The sequence below is a fragment of the Phaenicophaeus curvirostris genome, chromosome 6 (genome assembly GCF_032191515.1).
Source record: "Phaenicophaeus curvirostris isolate KB17595 chromosome 6, BPBGC_Pcur_1.0, whole genome shotgun sequence".
Lineage (NCBI taxonomy): Eukaryota > Metazoa > Chordata > Aves > Cuculiformes > Cuculidae > Phaenicophaeus > Phaenicophaeus curvirostris.
The window spans coordinates 16,002,774-16,030,420 of NC_091397.1; the positions used below are offsets into that span (position 1 = coordinate 16,002,774).

Here is a 27,647-nt window from a genome sequence, read left to right on the forward strand (position 1 = left end):
AAAGTTATCTGAAATACTTAGGAACACCCCATTACTCATGGTATCAACCTTTTCTAAAACAACAAATTTAGGCAAATTGCCTAAATACTAGTATCTGGTCCATCTGAGCTGATAAATTGATATTCCCTTTATATCCTCTAACTGCTTTTGCAAAATAAAATAGGTACTGTAAGGGAAACTGTGACGCCATGGGAAAGAGAAGGAACCCTCTCACCAAAGCAGAAGAGATTTCTGAATGATTTAATATTTTTTTTTTATTCTTTTCCAACTTAAATGATTCTACATGATTTATGAAGAATTTACCACTGCCTAAGCAATGGTAAATGTAATTTTAAAAGAAGTTTAAAAAAAGACACAAAATAGGAGTGGAAAAATTATTTTAGCCTATTGTCTTAATCAGGTTTTACTGTGACTCTTAGATGTAGGGGATTATTAACATGAAACACCAACATATTTATCTCGCCACATGCAAAGGAGATCAGTAAGACCAGAGATCAAAATTTAACTGCAATACATATATCATAACTTCAGATTTCAGTAACTTAGGTCATTAATTCTTGATATTTAAAAAATATATTTCCTGTTTCATTTGGGAAATAAGTGGAATCCCTTATATTAGATTTAGATTGGTTTTTTACAGAAAATGAAAATACAATCAGAAAGCTTGTCCTGAGGGACTACACATAGGGAGAGAAAAACATTTCCTCTTTTCCTCATATTTTTTAGTTTTAAATATATCTATTCATTAAGGCTCTATTTATCTTGTAAACATTTTCATATATTTGCACTACACTCACTCATCTGCTAACCTGACAAGACTTAACAATTCCTCCTTCTCCATAAAAAGCAAGGAGCAAATGATCTTTGGGATTGTGGTTCCTTCCACCAGAGATCAGTTGACAACAAGGCAACATAACAAAATCAGTAAGAAATCTGGCTCTTACATTCTGGTTTTCCTTTTACTGCGAGTTTTGGGTAATCTAGGGGAAATTAATTGCCAAATCTGGCACATTTGGGATGGTGCAGCACAAAGTCAAGCACTTAGAACAATGGAACCATCTATATCTACATGCAACTCCAAATAAACATGCTGTTTTCCCTCTACAGGATCTTTACTTCATCTAGTGTAATAATAGCAAACATGTTCAGTTTTAAGGAGTGAGCTGAGCATTTGTAGGATCCTGCCTCATTTTTTCAGACTGCAAAGTGATTATACATTGTTTTTATCCCTATCAGACAGCAGTGTTCCCAAAGCCTCATTTATAGTATGCTAGTCAAAATGCAATTCCTCATTTTATATCATGTAAGATACTATATATGATACATTTATATAAATATAGATTGTATGATTACACAAATGTGCATATTATATGTAATTTCCCTGCATGACATTCAGGAGGAATGCTTCAAAATGTGTAATTAACTGAACTGTAGTAATATGATTGTATCTCCCTTTTACAGAGAAGAATCTGGCTGCTTAAAAGACAAAGGATTTCAGAAATCCTGGCATTGCCATGTCAGTATGAAGTATTTCAAGCCTTACTTGTGAGAGAACTTTGCATTTTTTCTGCATTTTATATACTCAAAGCACACTTGTGTTCATTCCAAATGCAGGTGTGCTCAGAGTCCAAGTATCTTAGCATGCGTGCGCTGCAGCTAGAAACATAAAGATCACCTCCAAAATAAGTGACCTTCCAGAATCACAAACTCCTTGAAAAAGAAAGAACAAAATCCAGGTTTTCACTGGGGCTTTCAAATGCCCTAGAGAGCATGCTTTTGATTCCTGCAGCCCTCTACTGAAATTACTATGCTTTCCAGCAATTAAGGCAAGGGTTCTGGAGACAACAGCTTCCTTTAATAAACATCCCTGATTCATTCTCTGAGCATCATTCCTCCTGTGAAAAAAATTATGTGATCACATAATTAAAGATCTTATCATTATGCATACATGCAAAGGAAAAATTAAAACAGTTTGAATAATCTTCATTCTGACATTTTCCAACTTTTTTTGAACACTTGACTTTCAAAGTCATTTGATTTCTAAGAATGTATTAATATTCTTTAATAGAAATGGTGGTTAAAAACAATCAAACCCTGTAATTTACTGTATTTTTAGCTAATTAAAATTAAAATCCCATTACATGGTATCATACTGACGCCTGCATGGCTGCAAAGCTTAGTTTTAGCAATGCAGATCTGCTCCTAGTGCCCTGTGAGATTGGTGGCAGAGTCTGTAGTAGTGGGTTGCTGTCTTTCAGTGGCTTCAGGCACATTTTGGCTACATGTTTCACAGCTCTCTGAAGACACTAAAGAAACCCCGGATCTACAGCATCCAGCATCCAATTCCAGGGGTAACAATCCTCCCTCTCTCCCTTCAACAGCTCAATATTTAGAGCCAAATTTAGATCTTGCCTTTCTGCACATCGTTTTGGGTATTTTCTCCTCTCATATCAAATATTTCCACAGAATAAGCATCACTGAAAGAAGAGGACAAGCAGCTCATGAGCCTGGGAGAATTTAGGAGTAATACATTTAATTAAACCTTTCTCGATAGAGATTGAAATATACTCAATACAAAAGCAATATGTAGAGACAACTGCTTACAATCGTGAAAGAAATTCAATCGAATATACATAAATGATGACTCAAGGGGCTCCTAATTTGGCCAACTATTCCAAGCAGAAAATAAAATACAAATGTAAAACCTTGCCCAGAAGAACTATTTCAGCTTTTCAGAGAAATAACTACAAATATTTTAGAACTTCAGTAATATTTACTTTCAGTTAGCGTCATTTAAAAGTAGTGACTACCTAAGCAAAATGATTCAGCCTAGAACACAGAAAACTGGCACAAACGGCAATCAATGTCTGCATGATGAAACGGTGCTCTGTGAAAAGCAAGGGCGGATGGAGAGGTTACATCACCCTCAGCTGCCACTGCTCCAGGGATGGCCAGCAGCAGCAGGGAAGAAGCAGCAGATCACTGAAGGTAATCTTATCTTCAACTATAAAAGCTAACTCTGACTCAGATCACGAACTGGGGCTGCAAGCCTCTGAAAACAGGTCACCAGATAAGCACATATGATGTATAACAGACATAAGGGCCTATTCTGTCTGCCCACCCTAACATAAAAATGTACATTGTTATATTAAACAGTTTCATTATTAATATCAGCCTTACTTTCCCAGACAAATAGAAAACAAGCCCTCATTTTCAATGATACGGATTACAAATGACACCAAAACCTAAATATTTTTTCAATAAAAATAAACTTTTATATCATTGCTTTATGTCTTCTGAAATAAAGACGAAATAATCACTAAAAACAATATATGAAAAATACATCTTATGTAGTGCAAGTGCTTTTTTCGTTTTCTGTTGATCACTCTCTTGCTTCAGTACCCTGGTTCTTAAAGAGTAAATGAGTATCCGTAGTTGAAGCTTTCAGTGCTTTAACAGTAAATGACTGCAAAATGGCTTGTAGAAAATGAGTCTTCCTTTCTGGATTTTTATAGTCCTTTAGGGCTATATGCAGAGAAGACGTATGGCATTGCATAATTCTAATTAAAACCAGAATATGTTCAAATGGAATAGTTATTAAGGTGTTAAAACAGAGAAGTGCATTATTTTGCTGGTTGAATACAGCTAGGAAACCATGATATGTATGCTTAGTCAAATTCATACATAGTATTTAAAAGGAAAAGCATCATTAGTTCTCTGATTTAAAAATTAGTGGAACCAGGAAATTTAAGGTGAAAACTAACAGGGCAGTGATGAAAGACAATAGGACTCACTCTTTCCAGAGCATATACTATAATGGGAGAGCCCCTGAAAAGGTGAGTAACCTGGATGGCAATAGAAGGAAAGCTCAAAAAGCTGGCAGCAGGTATTCACTCACCCTTCTTCCAGATCTGCCACCAAAATCATCAGACAACATGAAATTTAACAGCTAGTTACTTTACCACCCCCAAGACAAACTATGACCCAATAAAGTTCATAGCACACAAGTTCTGATAGACATTTACTTAACAAGAAAAAAAGTATGTGGTGAAATATATATTGGAACAATTTGAGATCAGGCGGTAAAGGCGCAGAACAGCACTAAAAAAAAAAAAGATGACAGGTTTCAAAATAACTCAGCTGTAACCTCTGATTTGAATTACCAGGATCTGGAAGCATACAGTGGGAAGGATGCTTTGGACCTGACCTGTTACTATCTTTTATTCAATACTTGCCAGTGGTCACTGTCTTTCACAGGGAGTTTGGTCCAACATTCTTACTACTTGCCTCTTATAGCTCTGCATACTTCAAATCTGAAACACTACCCACTTCCAAAGAACAAATAAACTTTCTGGAATTTGCAAGTTAATATAAACACCCTTGTTTTTTTTAAGAAGTTGGACACAACACATCTGAGTTGTGTGGGCTCAGTATCTCAACACTGAAAAGGCTGGAGATGTAGAATCAGGTATGAGCGATTCTGATCTTTTAAAAATCCTATTTCCAGAAGCCTGGAATTCCAAGTTTTAACAATAAATTTTGAAAGCTTATTTAGGACTACTGTTAGAAAAGAAATCTTTGATTCTATGAACTGGAAGAACTCCCATGCTCCGTGAAGTACTTTCTTAGTTCACAGATTTCTACTCTGACAGCCTACAATCATCTCTTGGAAACCATTTATTCTCTGTCAGCTTAACTGGAAATCTGCACCTATATATTATTTTGCTCTAGCTTTAAAATATTTTTAGCAAAATATATTGCAAAGGCAGAAACCTGACAATTTAGCATTCAGTATTTTATATTTAGATTTTAGGGTCTGCTATCTATTTTATTACTATTCTTTACTGAAATGCCATTCTTCCATCTCTGCACTGTAAGCTGCCCAGTATCTTTTGTATAGTTAGATCTTCATGGTCTTCTCATATTTTTCCTCTCAGTTTAATACATACACTTGAATGTAATAAGTATCTTCCATGCAATAATACATATAAAACCATGTTACCATCTGAAGTAGGAACACATTGAAGAGCTTCAGAAAAGAAACAGCCTATATTGATGCTTCTCCTAAAATTCTCCACTTGTTTCCCCTAGCTTCTGGAATTCCTAAATGAGACGTGTTGTCCTCATACCTCATTTTCTGTCAATGTATCTGTCTTTTTGAACTCACTAAAATTTTGGCATCCACAGTATCCTGAGGCAAGCAGTCTCACAGCTACGTGTTGTGGGAAGAATGAGTTTCTTTGGTTGATTTTGAACCTGCTCTGTACTAGATTCAGTGGGTTTCTCCTAGACCCTTGCCACTTGTGTCCTCTACACTGTTCATGATTTTATACACTTCATTGCACAGCCCTCTTTTCCACATGAGGAGTTCTTGTCCACTTGTTACTCTTCTAGAAGTTGTTAAATTCATCATTTTTGCTGCACCTCTCTGTATCTTCTGTTCTGCTGCATCACAGGAGGAGAGATGACAACCTAGAACTGCACAGAGTATTTGACACACATCTGCATCACAGATTAGAACAGCAGCATAACAACATGCTGCTTTCCTCTCTATACTTTTCTAATAATGCAAGTCATATTCTAGGTCTTTTCTTGGCTGGTGCAAGTAATTAAACTGGTGCTACTATATGTTTATTTTCTTTAACCCTAAAAGTGCTGCTCCTGAGTTGTAACAATCAGCTCAGAATCCATCAGGGGACCCTGCTCCTCTTTCCCCATATGTTGCTTCACTTTGTGCTGGTTTTGGTTGAAATACACAGTAGCTACTATGGAACTGTGGTTTGGATTTGTGCTGAGAATAGTGCTAATAATACAAGGATGTTTTAGCTATTGCTGAGCAGCGCTTTCAGTCAAGGCCATTTCTGCTTCTCACAGTGCCCTAAGGGCAAGGAGGCTGGGAGGGGACACAGCTAATCCCAACCGATCAAAGGGATGTCCCACACCATATGACATCAAGCTCAGCATAAAAAGCTGGGTGAAGAAGAAGGAAGAGGGGGCTATTTGGAGTTTTGGCATTTGTCTTCCCAAGTATGTTACGTGTGGTGGATCGCTGCTTTCCTGGACATGGCTGAATGCTTGCCTGCTGATGGGAAGCGGTGAATTAATTTCTTTGTTTGTTCTGCTTGCATGCATGGCTTTTGCTTTACTTGTTCAACTGTCTTTATCTCAACCCATTTTTCTGATGCCCTCCCCTATCCCACTGGGGAGGAGGGGAGTGAATGAGTGGCTGTGGGGTGCTTAGTTGCCAGCTGGGGATAAATCATGGTAACTTCTACCTAGTTAGAATTTTATCTGTCTTACTACTGCTTGGCTATTTGGAAACCAAATTATTATTTGCTAAACAAGTACAAGCAATTCTTTAATGGAAATACTTGCTGCTTCTCAGTCATGTCATAGCCTCTGCCAGGCAGCAGGGTGACTTTCTGTAGAATGATGGCCAGCGGCTGTACAGAGGGGAGTGGAGGCAGCAGAACATTAGGCAGTCTGTTGAACTCAGTAAAAATCATAGAATCATAGAACCGTTAGGGTTGGAAGGGACCTTAAAGATCATCTAGTTCCAATCCCCCTGCCATGGGCAGGAATACATCCCACTAGGCCAGGCTGCTCAAGGACCCATCCAACCTGGTCTTGAATACCTCCAGGGATGGGGCAGCCACAGCTTCCCCAGGCAACCTGTGCCAGTGCCTCACCACTCTCATGGTGAAGAAATTCTTCTTAATGTCTATTCTAAATCTGCCCCTCTCCAGTTTATACCTGTTCCCCCTCGTCCTATCACCACAAGCCTTTATGAATAGTCCCTCTCCATCTTTCTTGTAGGCTCCTTTCAGCTACTGGAAGGTCGCTATAAGATCTTGTCAGAGCCTTCTCTTCTCCAGGATGAACAACCCCAATTCTCTCAGCCTGCCTTCATAGCAGGGGCATTCCAGCCCTCTGATCAACTTCGTAGCCCTCCTCTGGACCTGTTCCAACAGCTCCGCATCCTTCTTATGTTGAGGATTCTAGAACTGAACACGGTACTCCAGATGAGGTCTCACAAGAGAGGACTAGAGGGGCAGAATCACCTCCTTTGACCTGCTGGCCACGCTTCTTTTGATGCAGCCCAGGATACTGTTGGCCTTCTGGCCTGCAAGTGCACACTGCTGGCTCATGCCGAACTTCTCATTGACCAGCACCCCCAAGTCCTTCTCTGCAGGGCAGCTCTCTATCACGTCATCTGGTACAATGAGATCTCATTTTGTGCCAGAAATCAGTTTCCGAAATACCCCATTTCAAATTTAAATTAAAAACATACTTGCAATTTTCAGAAAAGTCATTCTGGTTTTAAGAACACTATATGTGCTATAACTGGAGAACAGAACCATACTTTATATATAAGGGGGACTCGCTGTTTGTTTCGACATATACACATATGAGTGTGCTCACACAGAAAAAGGGGAACTAGATTGAGTCCTTCCTCTGCCTGAAGTGATAAAACTTCCATCTTCACGTGTGTTTATATAAATATACAAATACTGTAAAAATTTCAGTCCAAATATTTACATGTATCGAGGACATTTCTGATAATTTTGTTTAACTAATAAAAACGTCTCTATCAAAATGTTTTTACACCTCCTAACTGAATACTAATGTTCAGTCAAACACAGCCTGACACACATCTTTACTTAATATTCCAACACAATAAACCTCACAAAATTCAAGAATCTTAATATGCACTAGGTATACAAATCTTCTCAATACCATCTCCATAGCAGAATTAGTCTCTTACAGTGTGTACTGGATCATTTGGTCTTCCGGCCGACTCAAAGAAACTCTGAATTTAGAATAAACGCTGCACACTAAAATGTCCTGTAAATGCTGTACCAGAAGGGAGACTAAAGGTTTGGCTTGGCTTACAGAACACACATTAATATCAATGATGTAAATACAAATTTTCTGCCTGCCAATTTTAAAATATGGTTTAAAAATCAATCAATATTCAACATAAAAAATCCCCAATTCTCTATGTTGAATTTTTCTATCAATATGGCAAAGTCTGGACCAAAGCCTGACGATTTAAGCCAGGACCAGCATTAGGGTGACGGCTACAGCTCTGGCACTAAATTCTGAGAGGACATAAGCGATACTTGGAGCAAATCTGGCAAATATTCCAGCCTCAGTGATTAAAATCTTTGCCGTTTGCCTTTGTTCATCTGATCATTAGTTTGATTTAGGGTTAACTTTATCCCATCTGCACAATTACATTGGAACAGGACAGTTTAGTAGTGTATGATTTAGAAATCCAGAAGCAGAAGCAGCTCAAGGCTTCCTAGTGCAGCAGACACAGTGGAGTTTCTGCCACCAAGGTGAGTAAAGGCAGACAGCAGAGAGCAGGCAGGGAATCTGCTTCTTTGGCTGCTCCTTGTGGGCAGCTGCTTTAGACAACTACATGCATTGTTTATGAATAAAATGAGTCTTGGGCAGAAGAATACATGTATTCCCTCCATCCCACCAAAACTACACACCTAAGACATTAGATTTTACTTCTGTATCATTTCTGCGATGCTAAGCCCAACACCAAGTCAAGAGAGGTATCCAAAACCAAGTCCCACTGACTCTAAAGGATTTGTAAGAGCTATTGTTTCTGATGGCAAGGATAGCGAGCATTTACACATGCTAGAAAGCTGGGTGGTGAAAGAGAAACAGAAATATATGGTGAAACTGCTGATACTGAGGACCTCGTATTCACATTCCACGTTTCAGAGTGGTCTCTTAATAAAATCAGCTCTAGTCTGGTTTTCTGGAGTCAATTTCTGTTAGTGGCTGCAACACACAAGTGTGCTCTCAGAGCCTATCTTCTCATTTTGTTTAAAGAAAAGGAATGTTCCCAAATCAAAATACAGTAAGTGTGGACAAACAAGAGATTCACTTAAAAAGCACAATCCTGATCTGAATTAAGACACTGAAAGATGTGTACCTGCAGCCAAACACCTCTGCAGAGACACAAAGTTCTTACCTGCAGAGTCTAAAGGATAAAACTTTCCATTGCTCAAGTGTGACTGGCACTGAAATCTCAAGCTGCAGAGCGGAGGGTCCTCTTGGGTCACCTATCCTGATCCTCCCTTTTACAAGCAACCAAGTCATTTACTCTCTTCGAAAGTAAAAAAGAAGAAGAAAAACTTTTCAGCAGTGCCTGTAGCAAAAGGACAAGGGGTAATGGTTTTAAACTAAAAGAGAAGTTTAAACTAGATACTAGGAAGTGATTTTTTTTCTGCTGAGGGTGGTAAAACACTGGAACAAGTTGCCCAGAGAGGTGGTAAATGCCATGTTCCTGGAAGCATTCAAGGTCAGGTTGGATGGGGCTCTGAGCATTCTGATCTAGTTGAAGATGTCCCTGCTCACTGCAGAGGGGCTGGACTAAATGACTTTCATGGTCCCTTCCAACCCAAAGCATTCTATGATTCTAGGGATTTAATTTTTGAAGGGATCAATCAAATCCTTGACAGACTCATGAGTGCAGCACACATCAGCAATTGAAAGGAAAGCTCTATGTGGTCTTTCCAGACAGCCAAGAGCTGCTGGTGACAGATGCTGGCCAGAAACAGTGACCACCATCAGACAGAGATTAAAGTGGTGACAATTTCTACAGACTGAATTCCATACTGCTCAAAAAGAGTCTGCATCTATACTGCTAAAAAACATTCTGACAGAGAAGCTGCAACAGCAGCACAGGAAAGCTTGGAAAGGACCTCTGGGTGACAGACAATGATGGCACGGAAGATATGGATACCAGTGAGCACCCAAATCACTCAGCGCTGCAGTGCTGGGTTAAAGATGAGTGAATGGCAATGGAGCTCTAGGACCGGTGACAAGTAGTTGTATGTGCTATGTATAGTACTCCTTTTGAGTTGCTTCTTGAGTGAAAACCTTCCACTCTCCTGAGACATCTTAAGATCACAGGCATAATTGCTCCCATCTGCAGTACCAACTGGCAACAACTTTGATCATTGCCAAGCACCATCTAGTAAGATGACCTGACTGCTGCAACTATATACGTTTAGGTAACTCCTGAGATTGCAGATGACAAGCTCAGTTTGGGACACGGGTTTCACACTCATCATAAAGGGTCACCAAAACTATGCAAGTGGACCTTTCATCAAGAGGCCTTAGTACAGAGGACTGCTAGGTCACCAAGTGCACATACTTTGTGCTTTTAACTGTCCATCACCTGAGCAATACAACCACAGCAGCTGTAACCTGCGTTACTATGCAAGCCTTTCCTAGAGACGTTAGCTGCCAAACACACAGCACTACAAATGGCTTTCCAGATGCTGCAATGGTGCCTTAATGCTACATGATAAAAATTTATAGCACTTCTAAGGGTGGGAAACATATTTAAAAAAATCAACTCCAGTGCTAAAGAGAACTTATTTGCATGTAGAATTGGTATGAGTCCAGGGACAAGAAGTAGAGAGTATACAAAAAATATTATATGTGTTTAGGTCTAATAATGCTTTTAAAATACAGGAAAATAATTTTTTTATGTGTATATATATAAAATACATATTACATAAACATTTTCAGGTTTGATAACCTTAAATTAGATTTGGAAATGCATATCTATACAATCAGATAAAAATAAAATAATTTTAAAATACTTATCTTATTTGGGCTACTTCAGAAAAGCAATTTAAATGTTATTTTCAGCACATTGCTTTGCGATTTAATTACTCTGTAGCTATTTTACACTAAAATGGAAGCCTTATAGCTTTGAAAAATGAAGGCTTTCACTTCTTCATTAAGACAGAAGGCCTTGCAGTAGTAATTTCTCTACTGGGTTTGCAAATGATGGTCCTTTTTCTAATGAAAACGCTAACTATTGTCCAAATATTCTCTCCTTCAAGTCTCTGGATTGATGTAAGTTCTACGTGCAAATATGAAAATTCTCTGTGGCAGCATGATCTGGAAAATGGCATTATTACAAGGTGCTTATGCTTTTTGTAATGTTAAAAATGGTCCCAAAAGTAAAAAATTAACATTCAGAACCAAGACAGCTGACAGCGTATGAGAAAATTAACTGTACCTTTTGCCTGTTATCACCATTGTACAAGCCGAGGCTGAAGAGCTTTCGTCAAATGAGAACTTAACTCCATCTCTGTAATTCCATGTCAACTGCTGCTTACAGGAACTTTTAAAAAAACTTAAAGTAAGTTTAATACTTTAAGGAGGTAATTACAAAAACTTAAGAGTACTGAACAGAAAGAACCATATCCCCTCCTGACATTTTTTTTTATCTACTGGAAAAAAGAATAATTTCAATAATTTCATTACAGCTTTAAACATTCAGCAGGGAGAAGCCATACTTTGGTTAATTTTCCTTCCTCTCAGCTCCCCCATTTTACCGGTTGTCCCTCAAATAGCCTCGTAAAATGCAAAGAAGTATTCAGTCATTATAGTTGACAAAAGCTCTCCTATGCAATATGGAAGTTTTAAAAAATATTTATATTTGTGGACAAACTAAATACCAGCTAGAAGGTGGGGATTGCCATGTAATGCATAGGCAGGATCTTTTGACTAAATCTCCTCCTTTCTACCCATTTTTCTCTTTCTAAAGAACACACAATTTCCCCCTAAAATTATACTGACACAAATAACAGATAGATAAAATCCAGATGTTTAAATTTTTTAAAAAAATCTGAATTTTCAAAGAATTTTCTGTGGGGACCAATTCTGTGTAGGTGGCAATGATCTAGTCATTATTTCCTTCAAATTATAGAGGTGAAAAGTAGAAACTTTCCCCTCATGTCCTACTTCACCTCAGGGAAGTTTGCACTTCTGTCAGCAGTAACAGTATCATAGTTTATAATTTTGCTCAGAAAACTGGAAAAAACAACCTACACATACAAACGGTGTCCCTCACAGCCGAGTATAGTCTGACAGCCACAATGGTTTGCTGTCCCAGAGACAACTGAGTGCGGTGATCATCAAAATAAAGCATAAGATAAAGAAATATCTGAGAAGCCTTCACCTTTTAGCACTTCCAATTACCCAACAACTGGAAACAGTGAATTCAACTGAGGACAGGCTGATAGAAGAAAGTATTTCCATGGGTTACATTGTCTCTTTTACTCTTCAAAAATTATCTATCCACTGGCCAGTGCAACACTGCTGTAGGTTCAAAATGCTCTGTTCATAGAATAACCACATTGTTTCTATACAGTTCTTATAATTTTTCCATTACAAAACTTCTCACACATAAAAAAAAAGTTAGCTAAGAGAAGCAGTTAAAAGACAAGATCATTAACTACTTTCTCAGAGAAAGATTTTTACAAATAGATGATTTATTACTACAGTAAAAATTAACCCATGCACACAGGCAAGTGTCACCAAGTTTAAGACAAGCCACAGAGAACTATCTCATCATTGATTGCTACCACATACCAATAGGTACCGATCATTTGCGAGGATGTGGTCAGTAAGAGGAATTTATTTGACTGTAGTAAGATGGAGGTACTCATTGTAAGATATATACAGGCATAAATCACAGGCACCACAGTAGCATGCTTCAAAATTACGTACAAGTTCTCTCATACTGGCCAATTTGTTAAAAATAGTAATATCCTATTTTTGTTCATAACTGTAGCATAAATTGAATCCAACTGTAACACAGTTGCTTTAGACTCATCATCATTGAAGACTTAATCTGATTTATTGTTTGATAATCACTTTAATCCATGCTCAAAAACTTGACAGCTGTGTTTTAGCACTGTACATAAAACTTCAGGTTAGGACAAATAATCAATTGCAAACAAAATCACTCCACGATAGTAACCCAATCACTGCATGAAATAATTCCACTCCTGTGGCAATCTTGCATGGGTATCAGTTACTGAACTGGCCTGAATCCTGTGAAATTAATTCAGATATCATTAGGCCAGGTTAATTCTTCAGTAAGACAGAGCTGACATGTTTACACAAATGTATATTATGCATTTCATAATAGTGATCATTTTATATAACATCATTACCTATGTTTATATACAGCAATAATTTATTTCACAGAAAATTAAAGGACTGTAATACAGGAATACCAGTTTGGTTTAAAAGTTTTGAGATTCTTCTAAGATACAAGGCAGATACAAGAATAGCCTATTATAGCAACTATGTAATGTTGCATAAATATGCTCTAAATCAATAAAATATCAAAACAAATTTATTTAGAAAGTATAATTTTCATTTCATATTCCACAACTTTTTTTCTTAACCTCTAAGTAATTTCTTAAGATACCTCTTGAAAGAGAGCTAGTTTGTTAAATGCATAATGGTCAGTTATTTATTCTGACTATAGGTCTTTAAACACTCCAGTATGCAAGTTACTCCACTGCTGTCCCCTGCTTATGGCACAGAAGAAAGGACTTATTTTTTTCCCTTTCAATTTGCCTTTTAAGTTGACAGGCTACATTTTGGCTTCTCTCTGATTTCACATAATAACAGAAAAGCATTTTTAATGATGTTCTAGTTTTCAGTTTTCAAAAGTTGGGTCCTGATGTTTGGATTTAGGTTGTCTAATTTGTATATATTATATGTTATTATCACTGCAGATTCTAATTAAATTTTCCTGAAAATAAAGATTACCAAAAGATGTTAGAACACCAAAATGTAGATGAACAGAGCTTTAGTATGTAATTTGGATGATATGGTTTGCTTCATGTAGCTTTGCATCTTGAGTAACGGGAGTTTATTATGCGTATTCATATATGACATGCACATAATTTTGCGCATTTATATTCACAGGTAATCAACCGAACACTAGCAGTAGAAAATTACTGTCTGGGAGTGGCACGACAAGTTCCAAGACTCTCCAGTTTTTAATTATCTAATACATTTTTACATTACAGATTTTTTACATTACTTATTTTCAATACTTTAAAAATAATAAATCACTGACCACCTATATAATTTGTTTGTGTGAAATGGGAAATAAAGCAACACCTAAATTCTAAGTGTTCATTTTGCAAGATAATGAACAGTTATCATTTCCTAGAAACCTACTGCAGTGTGGGAGCATGAATAAAGAGACAGAAAAAACATACGCAATAGATTTACATTGTTTTACTGGATTTCAGGGGTAGATATTCCCTGGTGTCATGTTTAAACAGGTGGATACATGAGATTATGGAGGGTCTCATTTATCCTTTTTAAATGGAAGTACAAAGCTTAAGGAATAGTTTAACTTTCAAAAGATGAATTTCATCAGGACAATATATATTGCTATAATGACATGAAATTGTATGTTGATGAATTTTTACACATTTAAACAAAACTTTGTATATTTATAAAAGTTCATACAGAATGGATATTTCTGACATCATATTAAGCAAATAAACATGTTTTGCTATACTAACCTCTTCGCTTCAAAAGGCCGTGAATCTAGTCCACCGCAAACTATTGTGAGATCTTATTTTTCTCTGAAGATTGAGTAATTCATAGTAGATGCCTCCCAAAGGCAGGGTTGTTAACGTCTTGAAAACTATCATCTGGATTTGCACTGTTCCATTCCTGTACACAATTAGTCCACATACAGCTACTGAATCTCCCTGTAAAGGCAATTATATCCAGATTTTTGGGCCAAGAACTGGACAAAGCAGTTCTTCAGTCCCCATGTTGGAGCATAACCCTCACCTAGCTATTACAGTATTTCACAGACATAGCTACTACATACCTCAAAAGAAGTCAGGTTCAGCAAGAAAGTATGAGAAGAGAACACCACAGGCTTCCAGGATTGCACAGCTGTTTTGCCTCTGTGACACTACATCTGCTCCCCATCAGAGAGAGAAGACTCAACTAGTAGCTATTAGATGTATTAGCAAACTATTTCAGACTGTTTTCCTCAAAAAGTGAAATAATATCCAGAGAAACCAGCACTGCTAGCCTTGAAGAACAATAGTCTATCTTTCAAAACAGTCTTAATGAATAAGGAAATATCTTCCAGAGTGGGAACTTGAGAAGAGGTGCCACATGATGACAGGATATTGCCTCTGTCTGGACAGAGAAATAGAAGAAAATGCTATTACTAAGGAAAAAAAAAAAATCTTACAATCTTAAAGATAATTGACTCCTGAAAATATTGACTGCATACATGACCCCTAGTAAAGAACTTTTTTGAACCACTTGCCTAACTCAACATGTTGATACCGACAAAAGCGTAGTGACAGAGCACGCAGCTCTGCTTAAACACACCCAACACTTGAGCACCTGCCTGGACTCCTCATTGCTGCTTCCTGCGGCCAAATCAAGCATGACCCCCCTCCTCTCTCCGAGCAGCTATATACATAAAACACACTTTTACACAGACTTCAGTGATCTGTCAATGAATACAAGCTTGAAACCTGCTAAGTTCAATTTGTCATGCCTAAGCATGGTATGAGTAAACCAAAGAAAAAGGGACCTGGTGCCAAAGGCCATTACCACAGGCTCCACAGTACTGACTGTTGGTAGCACACACGAGGCTCAGCTCCCACTCTTGCCTGCTTCCCTTCCCAAGCATTAAGGCACTTTCAGAATGGCAACCTTTGCCTTCCAGCCTTTATATTACACTGATTCCAATCCACTGTCCTATTTCTGAATACTACTAGCAATTAAAACTCCTATCAGATATTGAAAATTTGTATATTGATCAACTGTTTAGAAGAGAGGCACGGGCTTTCCAAACAAGCTCAGTACAGGAAGAAGGGGTAATTATTGGCATAAGGGCAAGGATTTCCAACATTTTTAACTAATTCTACCTAATTTAAAGAACTTATCTTGTTTAAAAAAGCAATTTTTTTCAATCAGAAGTGAAATAACTTTCCTTACTGAACAAAACTAGAGCAATGGGTTTGGTAATGAGTTTCAGAAAAAGCCATTCTGTCCATCATCCTCTGCAGGGTCTCCTGAGAAACCCACCCACAGTAAAAATATTTCTAATCTTTCATTTGTTTGTTGCTGTGGGGTTTTTTTTAATATAAAAGAGACTGAAGATTACCTACAATTATTATTTGGAGGGACAAAAGAAGTGTTGGCATGACACAAAGGTGAGAAACAACAGCTTTTTGACGTTCTTCAGTCACTGCAACATTACTGCACTATGAGCTGAATGAATAGTAGCTAATAACCTTTCTCAAATATTCATAATTACTTCTTACGGTATGCAGCTACACCTGGTTCAGGGCAATCTCTGATTTCAACACAGGATGGGGTATGATGTGATTGAGAGCGGCCCTGCAGAGAAGGACTTAGGGGTGCTGGTTGTTGAGAAGCTCGCCATGAGCCAGCACCATGCACTCACAGCCCAGAAGGCCAACCACATCCTAGGCTGCATCAGAAGAAGCGTGGCCAGCAGGTTGAGGGAGGTGATTCTGCCCCTCTATTCCTCTCTTGTGAGACTCCACCTGGAGTATTGTATCCAGTTCTGGAATCCTCAACACAAGAAGGATACGGAACTGTTGGAACAGGTCCAGAGGAGGGCTACAAAGATGATCAGAGGGCTGGAGCACCTCCCATATGAGGACAGGCTGAGAGAGTTGAGGTTGTTCAGCCTGGAGAAGAGAAGGCTCTGACGACATCTTACAGCAAGCTTCCAGAACCTGATGGGGCTACAAGAAAGCTGGGGAGGGACTGTCCACAAAGGCTTGTAGTTATAGGACTAGGGGCAATGGGTATAAACTGAAGAAAGGCAGATTTAGACTAGACATAAGAAAGAACTTCTTCACTATGAGAGTGGTGAGGCACTGGCACAGGTTGCCTGGAGGTGTTCAAGACCAGGCTGTATGGGGCCCTGGGCAGCCTGATCTAGTGGGATGCGTCCCTGCCCATGGCAGGGCGTTGGAACTAGATGATATTTAAGGTCCCTTCCAACCTAAACTATTATATGATTCTATGATACACTGAATTTCCAAGAAAGCAAGCACTCATGCTTGTACAGTATCAACACATGTTACAGTAAAGCTTGTAAAAAGTTCCAAACAAAAAAATACTTCTTTGAAAGAGTCCAGCAAATGCAGGTGTTCTAACATATCAGTCCATAAAAGACAACTGTGAGATTTAAAGTATGATACTGGAATTTATTGTACAGCACTTTATGTTCCAAGACCTGTTAATGGTGATGAATAACTGTATTCAATTTAGTTCAACACCTCCAAATTCTCACTGTCTACAGAAGGATGAGGTTAAACATTTAAAGACCTTAATTTAAAAGAGCTTATCTGTTCCATTTGACATTGAAACTCATATGTAAGGTGAATGAACAGTGATAAAGAAGAATCTAACAAAGGATCAACTACTGGGTAGCCTAAAAAAAAAAAAAAAGAAAAGGAGAAAATATCAGACCTCATATTTATTCATGTAAATGACCTGGCATGCATTACAGGCATTCCTTAATTTAATTTTGTCAGCCTTTTGCAAAGGAATGGAAAAGAGAGTAGGAAACTAACCAACACATGCCTGATTTCAGCTGCATACTGAGGAGGACAGTAAAAATGATGCCTCAGTCACTTCAAGACAAAGATTTTCTCTTGCTAAAGATTACTACAAAATCAGCTGAGCACTAACAAACTAACGTTCGGATAAGAATAAAAATATTTTGTTTAGGAGGCAAATGAACATTCAAGCTTACTGCACTTTTTCTCTGACTTAACATCTAAAAAGGGAGAAAAACTTTCACACAGGAATAAAAAAAGAGGAGTAACAGCAATAACAATAATGCTAATAAATATAAAACATTTTAACCTAGCATGTCAGTCAGCAGAAGGCTATTGAGTAGTAGTCGCTGAACAGAAAAATCAATATGCCCATGAGAGACAAACAGATAAAATGAAGGTGGAAGGATGAGAAGAGCAATGGTCAAAAAGAAATAAACCCCACAACTCTGTGAGACAGCCTGAAAGAAGTATTACTCTTCTGGTAAAAACAAGAGCACAGGGAAAAAGATCCATTTCCACCGTGCTGAGGACTGTACGGAAAGACTGAAACTAACAGGCATCCTGACTTTCCTTCCCAGCAGAGAGTGCAGCATTCAAAGGTGTTACAGCCAGTATGAAGTGCTGCCTGGCAAAAATTCTAATGAAATAGCTGAAAATATTATGGTAAATATTAGTAATGAACAAATACACCTGCACTGCTCTTGGGATCCAAAGTCAGATCAACAGCTTTTCTCCTGGACTGATAAGAAATACTAGGACGGACCTTTCTGTTCAAGACACTACATAAAAGTTTGAGACACGCATTAGGGACTGGTAAAAACTGAGAGAAATGCATATGAAATCTCTTCCCCACAATTTTTTTTTCAAGCCTAACATGAGACATGTGAGTTGAAATAGATATTCCTCCTTGAAAACGCATCAGTAAATGTCCCCTGCTGTTAGAACACCCATCTTTTTGCAAGCTGATATAAATCACATACTGGTTGAGATAAAAAGCAAAAAAATTAAGAACTGACTCACAAGGCTTGACATTACAGTTTAAGCACTACATGACTTAAAAAACATCTTCATTGTACAGTGAAAACCAACTTTGTTTTACCAGCTAAAGTTAGATCAATTAGCAATCACTGTACTCTAATAAGAAGCAACTAACTTTGGCCACTGCAGGTAATCACTGTGCTCCGGAAACTAGCAGCTGTAAAAGGTACTGTAACAATACATCACCTGGCTCACTTACGAGCTCTGTTGATTAACAAACTCAAGGCCACACAAGTATTTGGTAAGGGAAGGAAAAAAAAAAAAAGGAGTACAGTGGATAATTAAACTTTTCCAACCTCAGCATACTACATGGTGCAGGGAAACACATGCGAACATTCCACACATTGGCTTCAGTCCAGGTTCCTTCTTTGACTTATACAATGTCAGGTTACCACTCATATCAACTTACAATCATTGAAACCTGTAAAAGGAACCAAACTTCCTTAGCACAAAAATTATTTAAACTCTCTGTGACTGGGTGTTTTGAACAATGACAGGTAACTTTTGAGGCATAAACCTGGCTGGCCAGGATGATGAAGACTTATAAGATAACGCCACTTAATATTTAGTCAAATTATGATGTGCCTGCTGACCATCAATAAATAGTGTACCGAAAGGACAGCAGTATTGCATTCCCAAGCAACAGTGAGGTTAAACACAGAAGAGAAAGTCAGGAAAGTCAGGAACCTTGAAGAAATAAAAACAGTAAGCTATAAGAGCATACACTAAAGCCTATCCTATGACATTCAGCTGAACAGCAAGTTCAGGTAATATTTTTTTAGATTAAGAAGTACAATCTTAGGGCATTTTGATGAGAATAAGCCATAAATCATAGAATGGTTTGGGTTGGAAGAGAACTTAAAAATCATCTAGTTCCAACACCCCTGCCATGGGCAAGGACACCTTCTACTAGATCAGGTTGCTCAAAGCTTCACAGAATCACAGAATAACCAGGTTGGAAGAGACCCACCGGATCACCGAGTCCAACCGTTCCTACCAAACACTAAACCATATCCCTCAGCACCTCGTCCACCCGTGCCTTAAACACCTCCAGGGAAGGTGACTCAACCACCTCCCTGGGCAGCCTGTTCCAGTGCCCAATGACCCTTTCTGTAAAGAATTTTTTCCTAACGTCTAGCCTAAACCTCCCCTGGCGGAGCTTGAGGCCATTCCCTCTTGTCCTGTCCCCTGTCACTTGGGAGAAGAGGCCAGCACCCTCCTCTCTACAACGTCCTTTCAGGTAGTTGTAGAGAGCAATGAGGTCACCCCTCAGCCTCCTCTTCTCCAGGCTAAACAACCCCAGCTCTCTCAGCCGCTCCTCATAAGGCCTGTTCTCCAGCCCTTTCACCAGCTTTGTTGCTCTTCTCTGGACTCTCTCCAGAGCCTCAACATCCTTCTTGTGGTGAGGGGCCCAGAACTGAACACAGTATTCGAGGAGCGGTCTCACCAGTGCCGAGTACAGAGGGAGGATAACCTCCCTGGACCTGCTGGTCATGCCGTTTCTGATACAAGCCAAGATGCCATTGGCCTTCTTGGCCCCCTGGGCACACTGCTGGCTCATGTTCAGTCGGCTGTCAACCAACACCCCCAGGTCCCTCTCCTCCAGGCAGCTTTCTAGACAGACTTCTCCCAGTCTGTAGCACTGCATAGGGTTGTTGTGCCCCAAGTGCAGGACACGGCATTTGGCCTTGTTAAACCTCATGCCATTGGACTCAGCCCAGCAGTCCAGCCTGTTCAGATCCCTTTGCAGAGCCTCCCGACCCTCCAGCAGATCGACACTTCCACCCAGCTTAGTGTCGTCCGCAAACTTGCTCAGGGTGCACTCGATGCCTTCATCCAGATCATTGATGAAGACATTGAACAGGGTTGGACCCAGCACTGAGCCCTGGGGAACCCCACTTGTCACTGGCCTCCAGCTGGATTTCACACCATTTACCACCACTCTCTGGGCCCGGCCATCCAACCAGTTTTCCACCCAGGAGAGTGTGCGCCTGTCCAGCCCAGAGGCTGACAGTTTCTCAAGCAGAATGCTGTGAGAAACTGTGTCAAAGGCTTTGCTGAAGTCCAGGAAGACCACATCCACAGCCTTTCCCTCATCCAGTAGCCGGGTCACTTTGTCATAGAAGGCGATCAGGTTAGTCTGGCAAGACCTGCTTTTTGTGAACCCCTGTTGACTGGGCCTGATCACCCGGTTCTCTTGCATGTGCTTCATGATAGCACTCAAGATCACCTGTTCCATGACTTTCCCTGGCACTGAGGTCAGACTGACAGGCCTGTAGTTTCCTGGGTCCTCCCTGCGGCCCTTTTTGTAGAAGCCCTTTTTGTAGAAGCCCTTTTTGTAGAAGCCCTTTTTGGCTTCATCCAACCTGGTCTTAAACACCTCCAGGGAAGGGGTGTTCATGACTTCTCTGGTTTCAGTGCCTCACCACCCTCACAATAAAACTTTTCTTCCTAATACCTAATCTAAATTTACCCTCTTTCAGCTTAGAACTGTTACCCCTTATCCTACCCCTGCACTCTCTCCAGCTTAAAGGTCCCCTTTAAGTACTGGAAGGCTGCTATAAGGTCTCCCCAGAGCCCTCTCTTCTCTAGGTTGAATAACCCCAACTCTCTCAGCCTGTCCTCATATGGATCAATAAGTAATAAATATAAATAAACAATATAAAGCACTCTAAGTACTCAGATAGGTCCAGAATTTTGTTACAGAAAATATTTTTTTGTTTAATTGGAATGCTGTCTGTTTTGCAAAGCTATCCAACTCTTTTCTTCAAGCTGCACTATATTCAGATTCCTTTCTCCTGGAGAATTCCCAGGCATTTTGACTGACTACCTACAACACAAAAACTCAGCGCTACAGACTAGCCAACTCCTGAGTGGAATATCAGGTTCATTTTGGGCCAGCTAAAACAGAGCAGCGTTTTGAGGCAGCTGTTTGAAGACTGTTGTTATCAGCTATCAGATGTTGGTGCAAAAATAATTGCCATTTTTAACCATCAACTTTAAAGTAGTGTATCACAGCTTAGAATAAAATTTATTAATCAAAATAAGAAACATTAGAACGCGTGCATTTTTGCCAATAATAAACAGGTTTGTCTATTCCAATGGCACAAAATTCTGGAGTCCTGAAACTGATGAATTCTTCAAAGGGGTTTTGAGCTGCTGCTTGGTTGTGGAAAAACTTCTTGCAGAGAGTTGTTGAGATGCCTGAAAATGTGGTAATTGAAGAGGGGGAGGGGTCTTGCGGGTAAGCTGAGTGAGGTAAAGATTCATAGCCCAATTTATGCAGCTTCCGCAGTTATTTGCCACACATGTGGCCAGGCTTTGTCATGGAGAAGAATCGTTCCTTTTCGATTGACCAATATTGGATGTAAATGTTGCAGTTCTTGGTACATTTTGTTGATTTCCTGGCAATATTTCTCTGCTGTGATGGTTTCACCAGGATCCAAGAAGTCATAGTGGATGATTGCACTGGCCAACCACCAGTGACCATAACCTCCTTTTCATGCAGCTTCAGTTTGGAGATGTGTTTTGGTGCTTCAAATCAGTCCAGCCACTGCATGGACACCACTGTTTGTCATACAGAATCCATTTTCTATCTCATGCCACAATATACTCAAGAAATGGATTGTTTTTATTGCACAGAAGAAGCAAAGAGAAAACTTCATAACAGCATTTTTTTTTAATTTTCACTCAGCTCCCATTTGTTGGGCTTTTTTCATTTTCCAATATATTGGAAATGTTGAATGGTCAACGTTTAGTTCTTATGCAGCCTCTTGAGTTGTTTTCCATGGGTACACTTCAATACTGGCCATCAACTGGTTGTTGTCTATTGCGGAAGGATGTCCGCAACCCTCCTCATCTTCAAAGTTATCGTTTCCATTACAGAGTTTTTGGAACCTATGTCAAGCTATACATTAGTTGGAGGTCCCCTGGACAAATGCTTGGTTGATATTGCTAGCAGTTTCCGCTGCTTTACATCCCTGTTGACCTCATGCAATGAAATTACTGAAATTTGCTTTTTTCCCCATCTTTAATTTGATGGTGCAGTATAAGGAGGACTAAACAGTGAAAACAAAACCATGAGCATAAATAAGCAGACTGTATCTTGTGCTTTAAAATGGTATACCTGAACACATTAAAATAAAAGTTCAATCCAAAATAAGCATCGCAGTTTACAACGACAAAACCAGCAATTATTTTTACACTAACCTAACAGAATGGCTGAAAGAATCTATTGTCCTAATTTGAGCACACCCATGGAAGAACATCCCTGCTCTGTAAAAAGCGTGATCTAGTTCTTAAGAACACAAGCAGTGCAGATTAATTATACAACGTATTTATTAAGTAATATCTAAATCTTACAGTAGCCCATGAAGTCAGTGCTCTCCGAATACTAATTCTGCACTCTGTTATTTTAATGCCTTATGGAGTAAAAAATCTGAAATTATGAGCTACCACTTATGAAGATGATAGCATTTTGTTACTAGCCACTTATTCTATTAAGAATTTTTTAAAGAATCTAGAGAAATTATAAATTATTTCTATAGTACTACTGTGATCTGTACAACTAAGCATGACAGTGCAGTAACATCAGTAACATCTTCTCACTAACAAGCCAATGTTAGTAACAAGAAATGATGAATTTCTGCATGATTTATTAAACTCTTTGAGTACACAGTTCTGATCCACACAGTAAGATATGAAGTATGTTCACGTCACTACTAACAGAAAACACTGTTGTGAAGAAAAATGACTATCAGTTTTTGGTTGCAAGAAATTCAAGATGCACATGAAAGTCCTTGCAAAGTTCTGACATACTCTCTCCAAAATAGTTCAAAATATCTTGTGGTTTACACCATCACCATGTACAGACCTATAAGGAACTACTTATTCCCATAAGCCAAGCGCTTTAATTACTGCTCACCTTTAAAATGGATCCATTAGGTCAAATGGGATACTAATAACAGCAGGGCATAAACCGTAAAGTCATTTATGCTTACCAGCTGTATGAATAAACACTGAGTATTATCTCACTAGCTTATTTACAAGCTCAGTGATATCTATCTACATCGTTACATAAAACTGAATTACTTCAATATGATTTGCAACTAAATAAGTCATAGTTCTTTTTCCCTTGGTTCTTATTTTTGAATAGCAATGAAATAGTACCAAATTGCCTTCCTGGAGTTAGAGATATTTAGAATCCTAATCTGAGATCAAAAACATCAGAGAACAATCTAGAAAGTACAACTCTCATCAGAAAGACAGATGTCTGACCGTTTAATCATATTTATTTGGAGCTACTATTTCTATTTGGGAAGAACAACATCTGATTTTTCAAGTAAAGACGTATTTTTTCACTCTCATTTTAATAATACACTATAGACAGATCTTTAGACACAGAACAAGTAACTAATTACCCTTACACAATTAAAGAAGTAAAAATATATATATTTTAAATAATAAAAATGTCACATATACCTGTTCTGTGCACTTGTCAAAATGCAGCTTCCCCTCAGAAAAATGAGGTTCAACTGAGCAGCATAAATGTTCTAACAGCAGTTTAGCAAACAAGGAGCTGTCAACTTCCAATAAGCTATTATTCACACCTCTTTAATCACTGCCACCAAGTCGATTATAAATAGCCTCATACATTTTTAAATAAGGTCATTCTGAAATGAAACAACAAAGACGGTAGTAAATATTCCAGTACATAAGCAATTTAAATTCTACAGCATAGCAGAACTGCGTTCTCAAATATGCAGTTTAAAGAAAGCCAACAAAACCGTTTATTAACTGGTGCAAACAGTGTCAGATGTGTAATCTCTTCAAGATCAATAAACCAGACCAATTATGTGATAGTTTGCAAACAGATCTGAAAGAAATGAAACTATTAAGACTTGCTCATAAAATCCAGCTCCAACAGCATTATTTACAAATATACAGTAACACCAATTAAGTTAATACAACACATGCATCGCATGAGTAAATCTACTACACAAAGATTTTACATGAATACGAAACAGCTCCTCTGTGCTTTCCCAGAAGCAGAACACAAAAAACCAACTGATTCATATGAGACCCTGCTTTCTACTTGTCTTCAGATTTTAAATAATTAGAAATGAATACATAAAGAAAAAACAGAAAAGAACTCCACAAGTAGGAACGAGTTCTTATTTCTTCCCTCTTTCCCAATTTATCTCAAATTTAAGATTACTTGATAAAAGGACATGACATAATATTAAATCTTTACAAATTAGCTTAGGGAAAAAAAGATAAACATTAGAAACATTTATAATTGTGTGGATATTTTTCCTCAGAATAATTATAATAATTGCAGATGTTAAGTTGACAGAAATTTAAAGAAGTTAATTCAGAAAAAGAAAGAATTAGAAGAAAAAAAGAATCAAATAGTCCTCATCTTACTGACCCCTGGTTGAGGTGTTACTGTGGTAAGTACTGGAACACTCCTTCCTACTACAAGTTCTGTTTTTCTGACTTGATGCTCATATGTGTAGATAGACACTTAGCTGTGTTTTTTTCAAAATCACAAAAGAAATGCCTGCTTATACATTGCGCTGTATCTGTCCAAATGTCCATAGACCTTATCACTCCATTGCGGACAGTTAATTCCAGAAATTGGGTTCCATGATTAGCACACCCCAATGCCACTCTCTTCCCCCTCTGACTTATTGTTTAGATTTAGTTCACAGGCATTTTGAACATGAGATGAAGTTTATTTTCGTTCACAGGCTGCTATGCATCTGACTCTTAAGAAATTATTTCACATGAGCAGCGAACGCACCTGAATCTTCCTGCCAAGAAACATACCTCAATATTACACGTGAGAATATCATGAGACACAGGAGGCATGAGTTCCTTCTGCCTATACTTGAGAAGCTTTAGCCCCACGGTACCATGCCCAACCTAACAGCCCTGCTGTATCATCTTGCCTCTGCAATGTCCTCACCACAGAGCAAGAGCAACCTCCCCAGTAAATGGCATTCATACCAATTAAGTACTTCATAATTACAAAAACCTTTACCTATACCCATAAACACCCTAGAGATCAAGTATAGGATCCACTGACACTTTGTTCTCAGCCCTTTCCCACAGTAAGGCAGTACTGCTATTCTACACAGCTATACCTTCTACCTGGATTCCCTAAATAAAGCATATTACAGCAGCTTGTGCAGTGAATGGATAAAATCACAGCTGACCACAGCAAGATCTATCTAAAAGCGAGGTATGACTTCAAGGTACAAACTTTGCTCCTTCAGTTCCCAGATAATACAGAAGGAGAAAAGGTTCAGATGTCAACAGGCATCTTGGAACATGTTTATTTCCACACCAGGCATGTTACTTTTTCATCCACTTCAGTGTCAAGTCCCTCACAACAGCCCCAACCGAATACTTAGAAAAGGAAAGACACCAACAAGAAGTTGGGAACAAGGAAATGCTCAGTCTCAACTTTAATATCAAGTCTGGTTCATACCTCAAAGCTTGAAAACTTCATTTGCTTAGGCATGTGCACTCCGTCTACCTTAAGTTCCATAATCTTTTCTAACAGCTAGGACAGTATTCCTATGGCAATTAATAAAACTTGAAGGTCTTTCTTTTCCACTTATGTCAGGGAAATGGATGAATATCTGAAAAGAAGCTCCTTTTTTTGCCTCCAAAAGTTTGCACTTATATGCTTCAAATGCATCATCTTCTGTTGCTCTACATTCATTAACAAACCACCCCTGACTTTGCCACTTGTTCTATAGAAGACAGATCTTCTGCACTCCTGTCCTTTTCGTACTTTTGGTAATGATAAAGCCTCATGCGCCGTTTACAGTATGCTCACAATCTTTCAGAGCTTTCTGGAAGAAAGAGTCAACTATACATCATTTCTTACTTGTAGAAGCATTTTGGGAGAAGGGATTTCAAGCTCTTCTTGATATTGAGAGGACATCTTCACTGAATGAATTGTTTGTCTGCAACAAAACAGAAACCTTTCTTCTCATTCAGTACAGAAAAAGGTTCATAATCTGGTAATTGTCAGGTAGAGTAGTTTCAGTGGTTGCTGCGAGTCTCACGATAGCTTGCTTTCAGTTATTTCACAACCTTGGAGAAGCCGTGAAGGAACATTAAGCTCTGATAAACAAAAAGAATTGTGAGATGTTTCCCGTCACAGTGAGAAGAGGATAGCTGGGATCCACAAAGCACAACAAACTGAAGAGATGACAAGTCTGAACTGTGAAGAGATCAAGAAAGTTGCAGTCCCATAGTGGCACTCCACCTCCACAAGAAAGTATGAGAGGATCATGCAAATGAAACTGGTCAAATCCCATCACCTCTGGATGCCGATACCACAAGAAGCGAGTACACCTCAAAGTAGAAAAGGACTTAGAGCAAGATGAGCCCCAAACCCAGTGAAAAGCAGTAAAGACATAAAACATAATAAAACTATACCTGGTATTTGTATTCATTAGTATCAGAGGTGACTTCTATGAAGAGTAAAAAAAAAAAACAAAACGGTTTGAGTTTTAGAAAAAACATGTCAGGAATACATATGTACAGATATATTTACACACACATATATACATGTAATTAACTACTATTATTTATGAAGTGCCCAACATCCTTGAAAACCATTGCAACCTGTTTGACAGTCAGCTAACTACAGGGGACATAATATTATTGTAAACCCTTCAAGAAGGTCCCCTCCTCCTTGCCATGTTTCATAGAATAGAATCATAGAATCACCAGGTTGGAAAAGACCCACCGGATCATTGAGTCCAACCATTCCTATCAAACACTAAACCATGCCCCTCAGTGCCTCGTTTGTACTCTTAACGATTTGAGCTGAGAAGAGAAGCAGGACTGTAAATGTGAACAGTGAAATAGAAAAGATACAACTCAGCTAAGAACCAAAAGAATTAAAAAGAAACCCATCTCTCTCATGACAGAATATTACTCAATGCATTAGGACCAAGACACAGTAAGTGGAGAAGATTGTGATACACATGCACAGATGAAAGCAGCACAATAGTTGTGCCTATATGAACTCTAAATGAGAATGATAACCAACAATTACACAGTAAAAACTCCAAAAAACAGCAGGTGGGCAGCCTACATGGGATGAAATCTCATCTAACTCAACTGATGTTTAAAGATAACATTCCAAGG

The 27,647-nt window shown here is 38.6% G+C and overlaps 1 protein-coding gene and 1 long non-coding RNA gene across 2 annotated transcripts in view; both read right to left on the reverse strand.

Moving 5' to 3' along the window:
• Positions 1–27,647, reverse strand: part of ZEB1 (zinc finger E-box binding homeobox 1) — a 128,065-nt gene that overhangs the window by 27,053 nt on the left and 73,365 nt on the right. The window lies entirely within an intron of this gene.
• Positions 21,385–26,701, reverse strand: LOC138721868 (uncharacterized). The gene is made up of 3 exons (XR_011337630.1): positions 26,374–26,701; positions 23,955–24,145; positions 21,385–22,531 (listed from the first exon to the last, which is right to left on the reverse strand). It is a non-coding gene; the product is annotated as an uncharacterized lncRNA (long non-coding RNA).